We start from the raw sequence: 6699 nt of genomic DNA on the forward strand, positions 1-6699 counted from the left end.
CTTGTATTGTAATTTTTTGTGTTTTGTATTATGAAATGCGGTACCTTATGAGTATGAATTTTGTATCTCGTCATTTTGATCCAAGATCCACAATGCTATGTGGACCTTGGTCCATGATATAAATTGCTTATAATATGGATCATGGTACATATATAATATATTGATGGAAGCTGTGTAAGCTAAGCCTATGTTCCTACTTAATTATAAAGAGGCAACTTTATCTCTGTTGCACTTTGTCATTTTTCTTTATAAACATTATTGATATATTATTGACACAATGAGTGATGAGTCAAATCAACATATCGTGTCGTGGCCACTTTAGGCTAACAAAGAGTGATTAGGCTTTAGTGCGGAAATGCCTTTAATTTAAAGCTGGTTTGATATATTATTAAATTATGTTGCTATATTAGATGTGCATGGGTCGAAGTGATAACTGTTATATCGAATTTATCATATCATTACAATTTATCATATAATCAAAAAAATATATTCACAATTCTTGTCTTCAAATGACAAACATAAACAATCTTAGCTTGCAGCATTCTCAACAAGAATCATCTCCATCAACTATCAGCTCCACCATGTCACCAAAAAAAAAAAAAAAAAAAATACACACACACACACACCAAAATAAATTTGAAGTGGCAGAAAATAAAAAATAAAAAATAAAAATATTTACCTCAAAGTTTTGTTGTCCAAAAACAATCATCCAAAGGAGAAAATGAAGGGAATTGTTGTCTAAAGATGGAGATCATAGAGAGAAGCTCCCTCTTCCATCTCCGTCTTGAGAAGGAGACAACAAATGGTGGTTGTTCTGCAATGGCGATGACAGAGGAGGACGCATTGCCTTGAGACAAGGACTACAGAGGACAATAGAGAGAGAGAGAGAGAGAGAGAGAGAGAGAGAGAGAGAGAGAGATATGCCCTTTTCCATCTCCGTCTTGAGAAGGAGACAACAAATGGTGGTTGTTCTGCAATGGCGATGACAGAGGAGGATGCCTTGCCTTGAGACAGGGACTACGGAGGACATTGACTCCTCCGTTTCATCCATGAGAGAGAGAGAGAGAGAGAGAGAGGGGATAGGGTTACCTGATGAGAAATGGAGAGAGAGATAAAGAAGTTTGAAATAAATGTGAAAATGGTAGCTGACGTGATAATTGGATTAGTCATTGGACCCGACCCGAAGCACATTTGGATTGACCTAAAGTAGTCAAAGCAATCAACACTGTTAGTTGATAACGGTTAATAGTGAAGCAGGAGGAGGCCGGGTGGAACGATTCTTAGAGTCCAATGTACTACCACCTCATCAAAGAGTAGTTACAGAAGAGAACCCACATCAATTACTGAGGAGTTCTGACACTTATGGAGGGGAGCTGTAACACCCCTAAATTCTGAGATATTTAAAACTTATAAAATAAAGGCAAATCCATTGACTGAATCCCAAACAGAGCATAAAGCTAACCATAAGTGTCGGGGTGCTATGTCACACCTAGGTTTGAGAACCTAGGTGCACAGGCTAAGCTAACTAAGCATAATAAATCCTTAATTCAATATTCAAAGACAATCCCAAGGCACGCAGGCCAACTACTAAGCTAAGGCTAAATAAGCTAAGTCCAAGGCTCTGACTAACGCGCTCTGAAGCTAATGCTCATCACCTGAAAAACATTCGGTATAACAACCGTCAGCGAATAATGCTGGTAACCCACTCCAACGCGTTAAGTACAATATAGGTAGATATAAGAAACTCATTTTGAAACTGGAATACATATATATACTTACGAGACTCTAATTTAAATCCAAGATCAAGACTAAAGACATATTAACAAACTAAATCATCCTAGAGTAATCATAAGAACTAACAGGCATCCTAAGCATGCAATACAAGGCATGACATGCAGATAAGCATACAAATAACAAGTAGAAGCAACGAAGGCATTCAATATAGTCAATTAGCAAGTAGTCATCAAGCATACAATTCATCCTCCAACCTTATACCAAGTTCCAACTTTGTAGCTCCCCTCCGTCCTTATATCAGTTCCAACCTATACTTCCAGGCCACCCTTATATCACCACCCCTTATGCCACCGGGCAACTACATGCCCCCACCAACAAACCACCTATCAACCACCAATATATCAAGATGGTGCCGCAGTTCCATTCAATGATCCGCATCTCTAGTGCCAATATCAAGGGGTTAGCGCATATAGCTATAACATGACACTGCAACACTTATAACCTGACCCATGCTCAACGGCAAGCTAGTTGAAGGTGGGTATGTGCCTTTTCAGCACAGTCACCGCTTTGGCTTGTACCTTTAGTATAATGACCGGGCACAAGTGGTGCTAACCGCCAACAATTTATTTCCACCAATCACAATCTCATCATCAATCACACCGGCCATTGCGCAATGACCACGATACTCATCATCATTCAATCAATTAACACATAATCAAATAACAATCAAGACACAACAACAACGACATGTATTACACATAAATTCCTAGAACGATATCTAAACGACAAACGAGACTCATACACGACAAACGGGGTACAACAGGACACGGGGAAACAACAAACGGGCGAAAACATTGTGAACAAAGAAAATTGAATAAAATATAGTAATATTCAAAATTCTGGTTACAGTAGTATATATCAATGCGGTGTGGGTATAAGATCTCTGGATCTCCTCTGCTTCTTCAATTGGACGCCTTGAACACCCCACCATTGAAGGGCCTCCAGGTTTCAAGTGGCTTAATCTTCAAAGAATGGCTTGTATAGCTTGTTCTTCTTGAAGGGTCTCCGGGTTCAAATAGCTTGATCTTCAATGGAGGTTTGGATCAACATACATGATTGGATTGGATGAGAGGCTTTTACTTTTAGGATCACATTTTTATTGTGATTCCTGAATAAGCTTCAAAGCTTAAGATATTTCTATGAATTTTTCCTAGGATTTTTGTGTGATTACATAGAAATGAAAGTCCCTATTTATAGCTGTAGGATAGAAGAGTTTTGATAAACTCAAACTCTTTTGATGTTATCTAATTAACAAATTAGATAATATCAATATTATCCAAAATATTTTAAATATATTCAAATATACTAATATTGATAAATAATCAATATTTATCAAAATTTAAGTGTCTACAAACATCACGAACCTCGACCGGTTTCCAGCGGGTAGGTGGCGGAGAGGACCACCCGCCAACCACCCGCCGGTGGCCACTCGCTATTCAAGCGGGTGGCCGGCGGGCAGACCACCGCCCGCCGGCTGCCCGTTGGAACAGTGACACGGGCAACAGGTAGGTGGCGGGTGGTCAGTCCCCCCACTGATACACAGGCAACTTTCGGTCCCGGGATCTCTCGTGAAACCCGAAACCATGTCCACACACATTCAAACACATAATGACAACACCACGTATCCAATACGGAATTAAACCAAGAATCACCCCAAATACGTTCTAACACGATTCCTAAACATACCAAGACCTAACATAAATCATATAACGGTCCAAGAGCATTCGGAACCACAAGAACATCAAGAAATCTATATGCAAAGTACTAAACACAAGTCCTAGGCTAGACTCAACACCCGATCATGCATAGTCCCACCCAAATATACCAAGAACATCATAATACGAAATTCACGATATAACCCTAGGGCTCTAGACATAATCAAAATACAAGATCGTTCATATAATCAATCATAATATCAAGAACATCAAGATTATCACATAAACACAATATAAACCCTAGGCAAAGCTCTATCAAGACTCAAACACAGAATCATATATCGTAGGAGCCAATGAATAAGATATAGCAAGGAAAATAGGTTTTGTCGAGACATGGGTTACCTTTTAGCCTTAATCAATCCTCCCTTGGCTTAAGGTTTTTCTCTAAGATTTCCCTCTGATTGATCTCCCTAGGCTTGACGGTGAGGAATCTCTTGGGAATATTTTCGTGTAATATAACTATGGGTGGTAAGGGTTCTAATTGCTTTCTAATCCCTATTTATAGAGTTAGAAATCCTAATCAGAGTCTGAATAGTGAAAACCTACTTTCTATTCCTAACAGGTATATAGGTCTAGGATTCCTAATTAGAATCTCAGTAGTAAAAGGTTTACTCTCTTTATTCCTAATAGGCTTAAGACTCTAGTTTAGGCAAGGGTCCACGGTTCATGGTGGACCGCATTAATTAATTAAAGGGAATTCTAACCAAATTAAATCCTTTTAAATTATTTTTAACGAAATTAATTAAATAATTAATTCATGATTAAAGTCCGTAACACGGGGTGTTACAGGAGTCGTTGCACTTATTAGGAGGCCGTTATTTCGCATTATTGTAGTTGTTGCCATTGTACAGTATAAAAGCTGAGCCCATGTAAAAAGTAGGGGGACACTTTGAAACTTTGTACTGAGGCCATAACAACACAATTTATCTCTGTTCACTTATAAACAAATATTTTCGGTAACATATTTACCATCATTGGTGCTTTCATTGAGAGCTGGAGATCACTCAAGGCTATAACACCTGTGGATCTCAAAGTGACGGCCCAAGTCATTCAGCATGCAGCTGCGGCTCTAACCCAATTGGTGACAGGGATTCAAGGTCAAGTGCCCCGGGCATCCGCGTAGGAAGATGAAGTGATATCAGGGCCGTCTGCCCAGGGCCTTTGCACAGGGCCCATAATTTATAAAAAAAAAAAAAAAAAATGTATATACATTGTGTAAGCGGCAAGCGGCATTACGGGGCGAAACCCTTTTTCTTGATGCGCAAGTCCGCATTGCGCAACCCAGGCATTATGTATACAGTATATAATATTAGGCTAATTAGTTTGATTTCATTACCAAATTTGCTGCTTATTTACACAAATCAAACCCAAGACAGCTGGCCTAGAAAGGATCGAACTCTTGACCAAAATTTAGGATGAATGAGTCTCTTCCACTCAACCACACCCTCCAAGTTACTCTTACCATGTAATTAAAATTACTAAATATTTAACAATTTTTGTTTATCATTTTATTTACATGACTTAATAATTTTGATTTCAGAATAATATATTCAATAATTTGTTTCTTGATTAATTATATGTTCATAGAGTTTCTAAATAAATTTTTATTTTTTCATTTTATAATTATGTCTTCTAAAAAATATTCATCTAGATTTGAGAAGCTTAAAAGAAAACAAGAATTGAGCAACTAACTCAATCTCAAAATGGAGCTCTTGAAAAATTCACTATAAAAGAAACTCAAATAGATGTACAAAAAGATAATGTCAACGAAAGTTGTTAGATGCTAATCTTCATATTAAGATAATTGTGAGATTGAAAAAAATTTAAATGATAGTGTGCACAACGATGACAGATATCACTGTGACAATGAAAACAATAAAAATGTTAGGTTGATAGTTGTTTAGATGATATTGGTCACAGTGATAAACCAAATGATTCGTTTTTATTTAACATATATGATTAGTTTTAATCTCTATTGTAAATGAGATTTTGGAAGAATTTGATATCATAAGTTTGATGGATGATTTTGCATCTTTTACACGACGCATGTCACTTTTTAAATGAAATTTTAGACGTATTTTTTATACAAAATTTATATTTTGAATTTTTGACACAATTTTTTGAACAACTATTATTTATATATACAAATTATTTTTTTTTTTAAAAAGGGTCCAATTTAAGATATTGCACAGGACCTCATTTCCTATTGGAACGGTCCTGAGTGATATCACCATGGCGAGAGAGGACCCAGCGTCGCGGTGCGACCCATGCTACCGGCGATTGCCCTAAAACTCAACCTCGCTCCAGGAGAAGAGAGGTGAAGGGTCGAGGGGAAGGAGTTCAAGTAGGTGGCTTTGTCGGACATTGGCAGACCGCTTCTATAGCCGTCTTGGTATGGTTAGGCAAGAGGGTAACTATCCGGTAGAGGTTAGGGCTACAATTAAAAGTGGTAGATGCACTCCGCCGAGTGGTCGCGGAACTAATGGGGTTTGGAAAAATCATGCTTAGCAATTTAAGTTGTACAAAAACTAACATGATAATGTCATCTTCCTTTGTGCTGTCCACTCTGTTCCCAAACGCCATTATGGAGAAACCTTTGCCCAAAGATTTCGGTTTTCCTACCATCAAAGCGTACTCGGGGACGACGGATCCACGGACACATCTCACCAGGTGTAGGGCCGCCATGATGATAATCGGGGCCACTGATGCCATCATGTGCAGGGGGTTCTTCTCCACTCTGGACGATAAGGCACATAATTAGTTTGGGTCCCTACAAGAGGGGTCCATCTCTACCTTTTCTGACCTCACAATGCGATTTTTGTCCCATTTCACCAGCAGCATACAGAAAAGGAAGCAGATCACTGATGTAACACTCCCGAATTTAACCAACATTTTTAAAGCTTAATTAGAGAAAACAGTCTAACATTAATCAATTAACAAAGCGGAAGCTAACATAATTCCGGTAGTGCTATGCCAAACCTATACCAAAAGATAGGTGCAAAGGCTACAACTAAAACCAATGTCAAAGTTCTACGGCTCACAGGCCAACAATAAGATAAGGCAAACGAGAGCTACACTAACTACGATCCACAACTAGCGCGCTCTCCGATCTAATCAAAACCTGTAAAGACACGGGATAACACCCGGTCAGCGAATAAAGCTGGTAACCCACCAATACGCGTTAAGTATC

The sequence above is a fragment of the Ipomoea nil genome, unplaced genomic scaffold, assembly GCF_001879475.1.
Source record: "Ipomoea nil cultivar Tokyo-kokei standard unplaced genomic scaffold, Asagao_1.1 scaffold1286, whole genome shotgun sequence".
NCBI classification, from domain to species: Eukaryota; Viridiplantae; Streptophyta; class Magnoliopsida; order Solanales; family Convolvulaceae; genus Ipomoea; species Ipomoea nil.